Source organism: Strix uralensis, chromosome 10 (assembly GCF_047716275.1).
Source record: "Strix uralensis isolate ZFMK-TIS-50842 chromosome 10, bStrUra1, whole genome shotgun sequence".
NCBI lineage: Eukaryota > Metazoa > Chordata > Aves > Strigiformes > Strigidae > Strix > Strix uralensis.
Window position 1 is genome coordinate 548,432 of NC_133981.1, and position 13,850 is coordinate 562,281.

The window sequence follows — 13,850 nt, forward strand, 5'->3', positions numbered from 1 at the left end:
CTGATGTCTAATTTCATTTTGGTCTGGTGGAGAAGCTTTGTATTTACAATGTGCCTGAGCTGACCTCAAGTTTAGGTTTTGCACAAGAGGATTTTCCTTTCTGGTAACAAACTGATGGATGTAGTGGGGAGAAAAGGGAACAGACAGGGAGGGTGTTGGACCAGCAACCTCTGGATTGCATCTGGAGCGTAGCCTCCTGGACTGTGGCTATAATGTAGGCTTTGGGAAGAGCAAGGGTTCTAGAGTGACTAAAGTTCGTAATGTACCTGGACAGAAAGGAATCTCCTAAAAATTTTGGAACATGAAAATGGAAAATCTGATATACTTGGTCTTTTAAATGTAGCTTGCTTGCAAACTGCTATGGCAGGAAAGTGACAGCAGCGATCTACCCTATGAATATGACAAGAGGCAGTCAGCTGTTGTAGCAATGGTCATGTTTTCCTTTGTAGTGGTACTGGTACCTCTGTGGTGTGTGCACGCAAGGTGGGAACCTTTGTCGTGGGGCTGAGGGAAGCTGTGGAAACAAGTTAATGGACTTTAGCATAGCTAAAACAATGAGTTTTGTATTTAATTTTCCATTCTCATTCTGTGTATTTCTTAAAATCTCACTTAATTCTCTTTTAGATCACCTAAAAAAAAGAAAAAACTGATGAAAAATAGCTGCACAGAAATAAAAAATGTCATCATCTTTATAAAGTAGAATAAATAAAATCTTGCTTACGGGTCGCTTCATTCTGTAAAGGTATTTCATTCCTGTAACGTGAAGGTGGAAGACTGGTCATGAGCTCACTGGAGTCCTGGCTTTCCTTCAGTTACCATGTACGTGCTTCCTTTACTCATAAACCTGTTCCCGTTTGTAGCATAGATAGTACTTAAACAGTGCTTCCTAGCTAACGAGATCCTACTTGGGCAGAGGGAAAGGGCTGTTCCTCAGCACACAGCAACTGATAGAGACACAAAATAAATAATGCATCTCTTTAATGAGAACAGCAGCATTGGTGAAAGATTTAAGACTTGATATCATCTATTCAAGGAGAGAGTGATACTGCTTTTTAGCAACCTGTTCAGTCACTTCCAGAAATGTAGTTACGAACCGGAATAGCATTTGTGAAGGTCTTTCAAGTTGCAAAAACAATCAGCAGGATTTCAAATGCTCAGAAAAAGGAATTTTTTATTATAGGTATTTTTATTTAAAATAGTTCATGTTGATGAAGTCAGAGGACCGTATAAAAAACCAAATGTAGGTATCATGGTAACTCTAACTTCTAATACCAATCTTCTTGCAAAGAACATTTTTATTTTCTTAAGTATTTTATAGCGATGTGTAAAGTTTACCCATTCTTTTGACTGCTGTTAGTTTCAATACTACTCTTGCCTGTTTTCTTTGGTGAAAAAAGACTTAAAATGAGAGCACACAAATTTGGTTTTTTTTAACAGAAACAAGTAAAAAAAATAGCTGAAGCAGCTCTCAAGTTTGTCTTAGCTTAGTCAAGTTTTCTAAAGGCAAATGTGTGTTCCTGATGTTCCTTTGGCATTATTGTAATTTCAATGTTTGCATGTTTATACTAGATTATTGGCTTTTGTTAAATGTAACTATAACATTCTGCCCAGAGATGTGACAAAACAGGAACTTTCATGATTCTGCATAGTCTGAAGTTGGTTCAGAAACCTCGTCTGCCCTCAGACTCATCAGCCTTTTCTAAGCAAGCTAAAGGCAAAAGCCTTGAGTTCTACACAGTTCATATATACAGTTTACTTCAGAGATTTGAAATGCTTGAGTGTGCACTCCAGCTGAGGCAGTACTGCTTCTGGCTTTGCACGCACTTACACATGTAAAATTACAAGATGAATATGGCCTGTTGTTTAACAGCACTAAATTCAAGATGCAATTAGATGACCCATTGCTCACCATATTCAGCATTCTGCAGTTGTACTTTCATGTGATGTAATTTTTTTTTTTTTTAATGAAAAAGACTGGGGTAAAGTAATCTCAAATATAGTCTTTCCCCACCCTAGTCCTGCCTGAAACTTTCTCATATCTTCACAGAAGATGGGTGTGTGCATAAGTTATAACTGTATCTCTAAGCAGCTTCAGCTATGGTCAGAGTTGATTAGTGTAAGGAGCACCTGGTTCCTGTCTAAGGATGGTGATATAAACAGAGGCTCTAAACCAAGAGGGTAAGGGAAAACAAAAAGTGTTGTGGATTCCAGTGACTTTCTCTGGTGTGTAAAGTACCAAAACAAGCAAGAAAGGGGAAAATTGGTTCATACTTTTACTGGCTGTAATCATCTGATGAAGGGACTTGGAGAAACCATGGTGGCAGCATGCAGCTGTGTCTGTCGTTCCCATCCCAGGCAGCGAGACTGTGTAGTCAAGCATAGCATCTCTCATTTCTGTGCTTTGAGAGGTCCTGGAGTAAAAGCTGTGATTGGAATCTAGTGGTGATGTGGAGCTTTGTTGTTCAGCTCTGTTTTCCATGGATGTCCGTTTCCAGAGTCTGAGTACTATGTATCTTTGAGATTAAGTAATTCACCACTATGAAACATTTCTCCCTCCTTTCTCTCCACATTTCCTAAATCCTACTTCTTTGTTCTGGGTTCTCTGATAAGAAAATGGAAGGACTTGAATAATTCACCCAAGTCTGCAGAAAGCAGCAAGTCTTTTGGCTTAAAAGGCTTTGGGCAGAACTGACATGGTGGACAAGGTATTCAACATGTTATCTCTGACTAGTGAAAGGGAGATTACCTGCTGAGTACTGATTAGTACATTTTGGCTAATTTGTATCAGGTGACTAGCCATGAAAGCCTGGGAGACATTTGAAAGAATTTGGAATCTGGTTTGCTATAGAGAGTTGTTTGCAGGATCTCTGGGGTTAGCAGTAAAAACGTGAATAATTACATTCTTCCATTATTTTACAAACTTCATTGGTGTATGGTTTTATCGGGTTTTGGTTCAAGGCCAAGAAGAACTACAAAGAGGAGAAATAAATACTTTAATTTGAATGGATTTGTGATAGACAAAATGTCTAGTGAGCTGATCACTGCCAAAATGGCTGTGTGACTTAAAACCCATCCTAGCCACCCTGGGTGGGTCAGTTGGACTGAAGAATATGTATGTGCATGTCAGGGCCCTGAGTGCGCTCCCTGGCTTCTACAAGTTTAGCTGTCTGTGTTCAGGGCCAGCTGCTGGTCAGAGCTGCTGTGAAAAAGGTGAGGTGTAGGCTCAGCAAGGGCCTGCAACTCCTCCTTTGGGAGCTGCTTTTAGGCTGAGACTTGTGCTCTCTCAGTTGATCTGAGCCCAGACCTGTGGACTGCCTTCCCAGATTAACCTTGGACCTGCTTCATTGCTGTGGACCTCTGTGGTGATCCAGACTTGGCTGAACCCGGTTGCCAGCCCTGGGCCTGGTGTGCTCGCCTTGCTGGGTGGTGAGGGAGTCCACTCCCTCACTAGTGAAGTTCTTCGTCCGCTGCCATTTGAAGGCAGCTAAGCGAGTGTTACCTGCTGCTGATGGTGTTTAAAGTACCTTGACTGACTTTTCACTGATTTTGGATATGGAAGGGAAGAATCTGCCAGTTCAGCTGATGGGACTGTGATGTCCTGAACTCCTGGAGATGTTTTGGCAGAGGATGTCTGGCCCTTGTCTCAGTCCATGGGCAGGGACACTCCATGTGTTTAGGTACTGTGGTATATTCAGATATTTTTGGACAAAATCTGAATTCTTCCAGAGAGGGACACTAATTTATGCATAACAGTAAAGCTATTATTTGACAAGAACTCAAAAAAAAATTTTCAAGAAAGTGTTTGGTTCACAAGTGACCATGAATTTATTTGTCCCTTGAAAATTCTTGATCAAGAGGGCACCACCCACAGCTTGCCTAGATCTCAACTGCCTCAGAAAATTAGACCTAAAATTAGGTGGGACTGCTAGTCTTAATCACTGGTAAAGAAATTATGTTGCACCTGCCTGTTATCTGTTACTACCTTTTGTCTTTTAGCAGGTAGTCTGTAGGAGGGGGAGGAGAGTTTGGTGGAAGAGTTGGATTCTTTCTTTTCCTAGGAAAGTTTGCCAAGTCCAGGTGATGAACCCCATTTTCTCTCCCAAGAGCTGGTAATGCACTGCCTCACAATGTGGCACAAGACTTGGAAGACTTATTCAGGAGCTCAGTGCAACCCTACACCTCAAAAAGTGGGAATGGCTATTCCCCCCCCCCCCCGCCCCTAAAAGAGCTGGAAGGACCAACGGGACTAACACTTCTGCAGTACTGCCGTGAACTCTGCGTAATTCTGAGAGCTGTAATAGTCACGTGAGCTGCCCCGGACTTACCTGCATAGGAAACACACTGTAAAAATCGGAAGATACAAATGCTGAGGTTTTCTCACAAGGAAGGGTAGAATGTTGTTGTTTGATATTCTCTGAAAAGCACCCGTGTGTTGCCATATTAACATAATACCTTGCAGTTATTCTGCTCTGAGATGTGCTGTCTTGGCTATGGCATGTGTCTGGAGGTATTAGGCTTAGAGTGTGTTGATTTTGCTTGAACTTCGCTTAAAGGCAAATTAATGTAGACAGCTCGTAGGTTAAATGCAGATGATTATACAGCTTTAAATAACATATGACAGCTTTTACTGACTTTACAGTATAAAGATGTAATGCATTTAAAAATCAACTACATGTAAATTTTAAATCACTGATACAATTACTAGCAGAGCTTCTTGGTTTATGATTCAGTGAAATCAGGAAAGCGTGATGCAGCCATTTGTTAAATCCACCTTATAAAAGACATCAGTGTGTTTGGCATTTGAGAAGCCAGCTTAGCATTCAGTTTGCCACACTGTCGTAATTTTTTACTAAATTCATGAATTGCTAAATTGCAAATACGATTTGTATTACAAGATTAGTTACAACACACTTCAAATGATGGAGTCAGTAAAGAGCCAGGTAAAACCTTAAATTATTAGAGCCAGGTAAAACCTTAAATTATTAGAGCAAACTTGAATGCACCAGAGATGAAGTTAAGTGTGAACTCAAACTTTAAATGCTGTCTTTAATTTGAGACATCTCAAGTTGTTTCCACACAGTGTTACTTTAACCCTACATTTTCCAAATTTATGTAATCTCATTGAGACTAGATTGTTTAATGAAGCTTAAGAAATATAAATAACTTATGTGAAATATCTGGCAGATGACATTCAGTGATCGGGATTTAGAGTTCTCTGGAGCCTGGGCTCTACTTGAGTCCGTATGGATTGTGTATACAGCAAACCTTCACTTGGTATTTTTGGTTTTGTTTCATATTTGCTTTCTCAAGACATTGCCTATTTGTCTCCTTCAGCTCTTCATGATCTTATCTTTTAAATAAGTTTGCCTTTTTCTTTTTTTAATAAACACTACCAATTTCACTTCCTTGATTTTGGTGTTTGATGACAGTGAAGATATGTTGACTCACCTTGCCTCAGCAGGGAGTATTTCCTTTGAAATTCTTCAAGAATTTCATAAATCCAGCTATGATTAGAAAAATATCACTGAGCTACAGCATTGATACATCTGTTGTGAACATATGGGCTATACAAGCTACAAGGACGAAGAAACAACGTCCATAACGGAAAAGTAGTGATTTAATGAGAAAAACTGCATAACATAGGAATTGTAGTCAAGCAATATAATTCTCCTTTTTCTGATTCATGTCTTGTGTCATCATTTGATCTGCTGGTACCTGCCACTGTTGTGATGCAGCCTGTTTTTGCCTGCAGTAGATGCCTGCCATCTGTTATGGAGCTCTTCTGCCCTCATCAGATACTTGGTGTACAAGGCTGCTTCGAGGGCCTCGCTCCCCCACTGCCCAGCCATTCTTCGCTACCGCTGCGGTTGGTACTGCTCTTGTAGCAGAAACTCCTGCTCTGCTTTCCCTTCTTTCTTTATTTTCTCCCAGAGTTCAGTTTTCTGTCATTTAGAAAAAGCAACAGACATTTTGTTCTCTTTTAATGATTTGTTGTTGCACTATGGTACGTTGAAATTAGTGGCAGTGTGTTCTGTTCAGTAAGGCAGCATCCTGTAGTTACCACGTAATGCTGCATGGTGTCTGGGGCTGTTAAGTCTAAGATGTGCCTGTGACTGCAGAAGATTTTGCTACATGTCGATGTAGGAGGTCAGCAGACTTGGATTGCTGAGAAATTAGCATTCAGTTATATTTTTATTGTATGAGGCTTGTAAAAGCCTCTGCGGGCTGCTGTGAAATTGTCAGTGCTGCTTACTGGAACGGCAGGAACTTTACCTGTTGCAAATGCATTTGTGAAGCGTGGATGAGCAGGAGCCCATGTGCTTCTGCCTGGAGTTTACTACTGAAGCTTAAGACCTGTTAAACACATCCAGACTATTTCCGTATCTTCCATTTTTTGCAAAGTCAAGCCCTGAGCTTCATCCTTCTGTGCGAGGTGAGGCTGTTCAGTGATTTAAGTTTATGCTTAACTCTGCCTACGTAAATGCTGTTCTGAGCTTAATTAACGTTTGTGGTTTATTTGCTTGCTCAGTTGGTCCTGCTGGAAACTGTTACACTTGCTTTTTAACACTAGGTGCAGTATCTGAGATACAGTTCGGAAAAGGAAAAAAAACCCTTATCTTTATCATCATGGCCATGTTGATGAGGTAAGTGGCAAAAGTGAAAAAATCTTGTAATTGAATTTCCTCATATACTTAGAAACTCAGGCCACATGGCATGGGGCAGCAGTGAAAGGCCAGGACCCCTCAGACCAGGAAAGACCTGAAGCAGATCTTGGAACCTGTGTTCTCCAGCCTGCTCGTCTGTGTCCCCTTGAGGGGAAGAAGTTTCTTGTGCCTGCCTAATGTGCGAGTGCTGTGTGCAATCTCTCACCAGAGAGAGGCTAAACAGATAGGGTACTGATATTTTTCCAGTATCATCTCTGTTTTGTCTTTGTTTAAATTTCTGAAAGCCCTTATCGGCTACCATGCTCCTTCACTCCTGATCCAGAGTCTGGTGTGCCATAGATTTCTCATTAGGCTTCATTCTTCCTTTTCCAGGAGCTTCCTCTTTCTCCAGCCTGCTTATTTCATGTGACAGGGTCAGTCTTCTGCTGTCTCCTCATTAGATACACCTACACTTCCCTTTTTGTGCTTATAACCCTGTTACATCCCGCACACCAAACACACTGCCAGGAAGGTTTGGAGGTTAATCTCCTCAAAATATTGTATTGTTAACCCAAGAGGGTTTTCTGTTTCGTTGTTTTTGTCGTCTTCCCCTCACCATGTTTTATGTGTGGATGCTGCAAAGGCTCTTGGAGACAAGAGTCTTTATTTCTTGTTTGTTCTGCAAAGCCCATCGAACAAGGTTGGGACTCAGCGAGGGAGCCACTGCCGTGGGTGAACTGGTCGGACTGAAGCATTTAGCGTGTTGTCACTGCTGCTTACAAAGACAACAAGAGCTACCTGCTTACTCTGCTGATGTAATTTCGAAGAGGTTCTGTTGCCATACAAGCAAAAGCATAATAAAATCTCTTCTGTATCTTTACAGCTCTAGTTATTGTGAAGAACAGGGTTAAGCCTGGGGCAGCTGTCAGTTTATCAAGGGGTGGGATAGTCCCTTTCAGGTAAACGTGGAGAACTGTGGTACTACTTTAACTTTGCTTGTAAATAGGTTGATGTTGTAAGCGTTAACTCATGTTTGTATGGTTCTCCAAAATAATGAGCCTCATTCTGTGTGGTGCTGAGATCCTCTGTTCCCAGTGGGAATTAAGGACATTGAGTACTTTGTGGCATAAGGGAGAGTAAATTCTTAATAATCCCCTGCACACAAAATATTTTTAGTTCACAGTATTGTTCCGTTCTCTGTTCTTTCAATTTGTTGTTGAAGTAGAAGGGCAAAATGTCATCCCAAAACCACAGACTGGATTTGTTCTCACACCTAATTTACATACATTTGCATGTGTAATAATTCTGCGGCATGTTGTCAGGCTTTGTATAGAAACTGAGAAATGAGATTGTCATAGCATGGAAAATAATGTAATAATTAAAGTCTTACTGAGATACTTCACTTGGTCTTACATTTCAAGCAGTCTAAATTTAACTATTTTTGCATAAATCTTTTCTTGTAGAGGCAGCCCACTGAGCTGAGAAATCAGGTTTGAATATGATTGAGCCTGCATGGGTCTCGTTTTGGTACACCGTACTTTCAGAGCTCTTTGTGGGGTAATGAGTTGTGTGTGAAGACATGGACAAACAACAATATTCGGGTTCCAGAAATAGAAAAGTAGTGGTACTTTGGTGAGAAATTGTGTCTGCATGAACTTTTATTGGTGCCACGAATAATGCCAGTGCCCAACCACTGCATTGCACCCGGTGCCTCTGAAGTTAGTTCTGGTGGAGGTTACCTGAGGGCTGATGTTTGCTTTTGTAAAGAGGCAGGGAGTTCCGAATGATGCCCTGCTTCTTCCCTGCTGGCAGGAGAATGCGGGGGCATGAGCAATCAACAATAAAGGCAAGTGTTACCCTGAAGTCTTACCGTAATTTTAGTAGAAATAAAAATGCTTCAGGCACCTTCAGGCGATAACTATGCCTGCAGTTCTGAGTGGCCACTTGCAGAAGGTGCAGTGTAGTGACCCTTCAGGACAGGGTAGGAGCGCTCGATAGGTCCATTTCATCGGCCTCCCTGTCCCCCCCACCTTGGTGAGTTGTTATATCCTCCTGTTTGACATTTGAAACGTTACTGGCATGCTATTATCTAGATAATACAGACACTTCAACCTGTCATTTTCTTTACACGAGATGAGCAGTGTGTGGAGCAGAAGTGTGGCAGGCAGTAGGTGATCAAAAATATAACAGGGGATATGGGAGGTATAAAGTCAGGATTACCTCAAAAAATCAAAACCATTGAGAGTGTTAAAATAATGGAACGGGAAAATGGAGAAAATCACACTCTCTTTAATTGAAAGAAGAGTTAAAAGACCTATCCAGTTCTGCTAGAAGGACTGGCATTTGTATAGACTTACACACTAGAGTAATGAAGCCTTTTGACGTGGTTAGGGTTTCACAGAAGAAATACAAGGTCAATCTTACTGAAGTAGAAAGCATCACAAATGTGCAGCACCTTGGGTTCTTTACCCCTGGGATCCCTAGATGGTTTGCTGTCATCGGGACTGACCTGCCGAGCTCTGGGTTACAGCAAGGTGCTGGTGAGGTCAGTGCGTTCATTCAGGGTTTCTGTGCAGCACTTTGTTGGGGGGTGTTTGGTGGAAGCCCTTGGCTGACACCTGGTGGTATCGCTGAGAAGGCAGACCAACCGGAATTAATTTAGTACCAAATTGGTTGGTGCATTTACAGCTTTTTGCCTCCATAGGCCCAAACATTTCTAGGTTGCCATTTGCTTACCTCAGGGTTACAGGAGTGACAGGAAAAGGGACTTGCTGTCCTGCAGCGAGATCTCCATAGGGCAGCTCTGCAAGGCACCACTTGCTTCACTTCACTGCTGCTGTCCTGGTGGGACTTCTGTGTCCTCGGACTCTTCAATTTTGATGATCAGTTTTCATAAATATTTCAAATATCTTTGGATTGTGGTTAACAAATCTGTATTCTGTTACTGTCCACGTTTTGAAAAATGACTACATGCTTCTGGAATAACAGTTTCCAGTCTTTAGTTTGCAGACTCCTCAGTATTTTCCAGTGATGATGTTGACCCCATGAGTATCAAAAACCTACTAACAGTAAGCTTGCTTTTCATAGTTGCTTTTAATGACTCTTCAGGTAGTCACACTGGTCTACAAACTACATATTAACGTAAACACGGTGGCGTATTTGACTGTGCCACCCTTTCAGTATGTGTAGCAGAGTTGTGGAAGAATGAACAGTTTCCCTCCAACCGCAAACAGTAATTTAAAGGAGTAATTTATTTGCCAGAAACATTTTTCACAAATCCTTTTGTCCTAAACACCATGCAACACACCTGGGACAACCACCTGTGAAAAGACAAAAGGTGGAGGTTTTTTTATAATGTTAAAACCTGTGTGGAAAGTCTGTTGTGGCTATAAACAGTATGGTTTAGATCTATAAAAGATCGTTTAGGCTTTAACCCATTTTCCAGAAGAACAGGCAGTCTTCTTAACATCATGCTGTAATTTTTGCTTTCCCATTCAACTTATGTAGGTGGTAACCATTTTTGCAATTTTTTCATAACAACTCTGATCCTGAGTAAAACATTTTGTAGCTTTGACTGTAAAGGGCTGTTTTTATATTGAAAATAATATTTGTGATATAAATAGGTCAGGCTAGTCAGAAGCCCTTCTGGAAATTACATATATTGTTTTGTGTTCAGTACCTGCAGTCGAGTCATGTTAAAACAGCACTAATCTCGCAGGGTTACTGTGAAGGGAGAGCTTTTACTCATTTGGGAGGGTGAAGTAGGAGTTACCTGTATACTGAGAGTGAGGTGTGTGAGAGCCTGGATGGATTGGTGTATGAGGAACGTTTCAGGACAACAGTAGTTCATTCTCTTTCTTAAAAGTGGTGCTGCAGGCACCTGGAGCTACAGATCCGGGCTTCCTGCAGATGGGAATGGAGAGCTGTGTGCTGCGTGTCAGCGGAACCAGTGCTGTGACACGGCGGCCGCTGCTCTCCTCCCCCAGCCGCAGAGCGCAACCCCATGTCGATGCTTCATAGGGGGATAGGGTTGCATTGTTTGCATCTTGCAACAAGATAAGATACTAGCAGGTCACTGTAATGGCTTAATTGCAGATGGAGATAGCTCAGGAGTAGGCTGAGGATTGTTTCACAAGCTCAGAAATTAATCTTCAGTTGCTTAATTGCTCTGAAAGACCATGCTGTGCCAGGCGCTGCCTTTCCCTGGCTGGTAACAGTAACCTTTGTGAAGCCCAAGGGTGGCCTTGGGCTCAAAGTCTTGTTTATTGGCAAGGAGGTGGTATACTGTATGTAAGGAGAGCCAAGAATTTAGCATAATTGAAATCTTAAGGGTCTAATCATTATTAGTCTAGATCAAATTGTTACAGAAAAATTAAAAATATAATAATGCTGTTAAAATCATTATACACACACCTCTTAGTTTATAACCCCTTTCTTCAGGTTACGCTCACCCCTCCGCTGCTCCTCTGTCCTGGTGAGGGTGGAGGGTGTGCCTGTTACAGCGGGTTGTCAGCCTCTGGAGTCCTTTACTGGGAAGGATTCCGTGTTCAGGTTGATGGCTTCTTCCTCACCCTAGGATGTGCTTGGGGTATTTTTTAATGTGTTTGCAAACACATGTTTAGACCTTTCTCTTTCTTTATTGTTCTGCATCTAAGTTTACTCTGCATGGTGCCTTTTCTCTATGTCACATACTGTTTCTTTGTTCCCTCTTCCCCCCCCACCCCCCCCACCCCCAACGGTGTTCTGAGCCCCACATCTACATTTCTTTAACTGACCCTTGGTGAGTTGTTTGTAGGGGTGAGGTTTGCAGTGCCAGGTCTGTGCCCCGTCTCTTGTTGACCCGTGCCTGCACTCCTCTGGGTCACATCCTGCATCTCCACTTGTTGCAGCTTCTCCTGTTGTGTTTCCGTATGCTACGTCAGTGCTGTGGAGCTGTAAGTGTCTTGTTCCATGTAGAAAAACTGCTTGCGACTGCTGTCTGTATAAAGCCATGGTTTGGTTGAACCCCACCATGATAAACACAAGTGACGCAGATGAGCCATAGACACCTGGTCAGTCGGGGAGATCCCTGTCACAGCTAAACTGAATGAAATAAAGCTGCAGGCAGGTCAGGAAATGTTCTGACAGAGCAAGCCTGGGTCCTGAGGCAACGTGAACTGAGCATGAAGCCTGCAGCATGTTATACTAGCGATGGCAGTGCTGTGTTACAGGGTACACAGTGACTGTGGGAGCTCTAAAGCTCACTGTTACTTTGTTTAACTATTATCTGAATACTGCTTATGTTAAGAAAATAAAGGTTAATAAGACCTCTGTAATATTTACTGTTGCTCCAATGCATAACTTGCTCCACTCCCAGATAATGTATTATTCCTTGGGTTATCATACAATCTAAACTTCATCTCAGAGGAACCAAAAATTCTAGAAATATGTTAATCCATCTACAAGTGTATGAATGTTATCTATGATTGTTGTTAATTTTGGAAAGTGACAGTTATTTCTAGTTTTCTTCATTTTTTTTCTCTTTCACAATTCAGTTCCATGGAGGAGAACAGTAGATCATCGAAGAGTTGTAAAGATTCCTTTCTAACCTGTTTTTTGCGAATTTTCTGCTGAGCATGCTTTTAACTGGGAAGTTTTCCAATCCAACTGTTTTTCTTTTTTCTCATTTTCAACTTGCAGTACTTTTCTCTGTGTCTGATTTCAGAAAGATAATTTTTTTTCAGCTGAAAACTGTAGGCGTGATTCTTCTGCACAGTTCTTTTTCCAGAGGCTCACAGACACTCTTGGGTCAGGGAGACTTTCCTTCCGTCTGCATCCACAGGTATCAGGGAAGTTCCTTGCTCTTGACAGGTCAGGGCACAAAAATAAGGAAAAGTGCCCTCTACAAAGGACGTTCATACATCCAGAAATGTAGCGGCACTGTAATTATAGATTTAGGTAAATATGTATATTTTAATGTAGTTTGGTGGGGTTTTTTGAGTCAGAACAAGTCCTTGTGACTGGCAGTAAGTTAACCTTCCATAATAAGCTCGCTGATATTTTCTTGAGCAAGTGTGAGATTTGGTCATTTGAGGATTATGTCCTTACTCTGAATACCTGATCTTATCTCAAGTTACTGGTTTTTACTCTACGGGTAATGGTTGTTTTGCTGGTAGGGACTAAAATGACATCAAAGCTCAAGAATGCAGTGCTGTATGTGGAAAGCCCTTGGCAAGCCCGCAGACTTCATGGGTTAGATTTGGCATGGTGAAGACCTTTTTCTGCCCAAGCTACTTTGTCTTCCAGAGTAACAGGGAGACACTGTTTATGATAAGATTACCTGACACTTTCCAAAACTTTCTGCTGCAGTAATTATGTATTAGTGAATAATAGTAAATGCTGTAGAATGGGAAGAATCATTCATTATGGTCAAGGGAGCATCAGTGGATAGCAGCAGATGTGGAATTAAGAGGATATTTTCTGACACCATAACATGAAATGGAATGAAACAATAGAAAATAAAATGTAGGTGAACAATCCACACTGCCTAGAAAGTAGATAGAGTGACTTAATAGGCATTGTGCATCTTCAGTACAATGTAGTACATTGTACATACAATACAATCAATACCTGTAATGCAATACTGTGTTTTTTAGCTGAGAGTATGCTATTTGTGGTTACCTCTTTTCTCCACAAATGGCTGGTTACTTGGTTCCTCAGTTACAAAGCTGCAAACTTAAACTTCTGTAGGCAGTGCTGTTAAGACTCAGCCCTACATCTCTTGCTGACATCGTTCAGTCATGATAAAGCTAGCTGTGGAGACACGTATGTGCTATAACTGGTAGCAGAGCTGCTGGAGCTGTGGAACCAATATTTTTGACAGGTTCATGTCTTCCAGATTAGAATACCATGCAAGATCATCCCCAAATCTCCCTTAGGACGGGAGTCAATTTCAATAAAATGGTGATATGAGCAATTAGGAAATGTGCTGAACCAATTTTATCCACATTATCTTTTAACGCTGGTGATGTCACTGAAGTTAAAGACAATGCTTTGTTTGCCTGTTGTTCACTGTACCAACATTGTATATGATAGTTATTATGCTAATATCAAATTCCATGGCAACTCAAAAACATTTAGTTTAAGTCATATCTAATTGTAGGATTGACTGTGGAAGGGTACATATTGTATTTATAATCATTTTTGCAGAGTTGTCATGAGTGCTTT

At 41.4% G+C, this 13,850-nt stretch overlaps 1 protein-coding gene across 3 annotated transcripts in view; it reads left to right on the plus strand.

Annotated features, from left to right (window-relative positions):
* TMCC1 (transmembrane and coiled-coil domain family 1) overlaps positions 1–13,850 on the plus strand; it is a 121,193-nt gene that overhangs the window by 27,711 nt on the left and 79,632 nt on the right. The window lies entirely within an intron of this gene.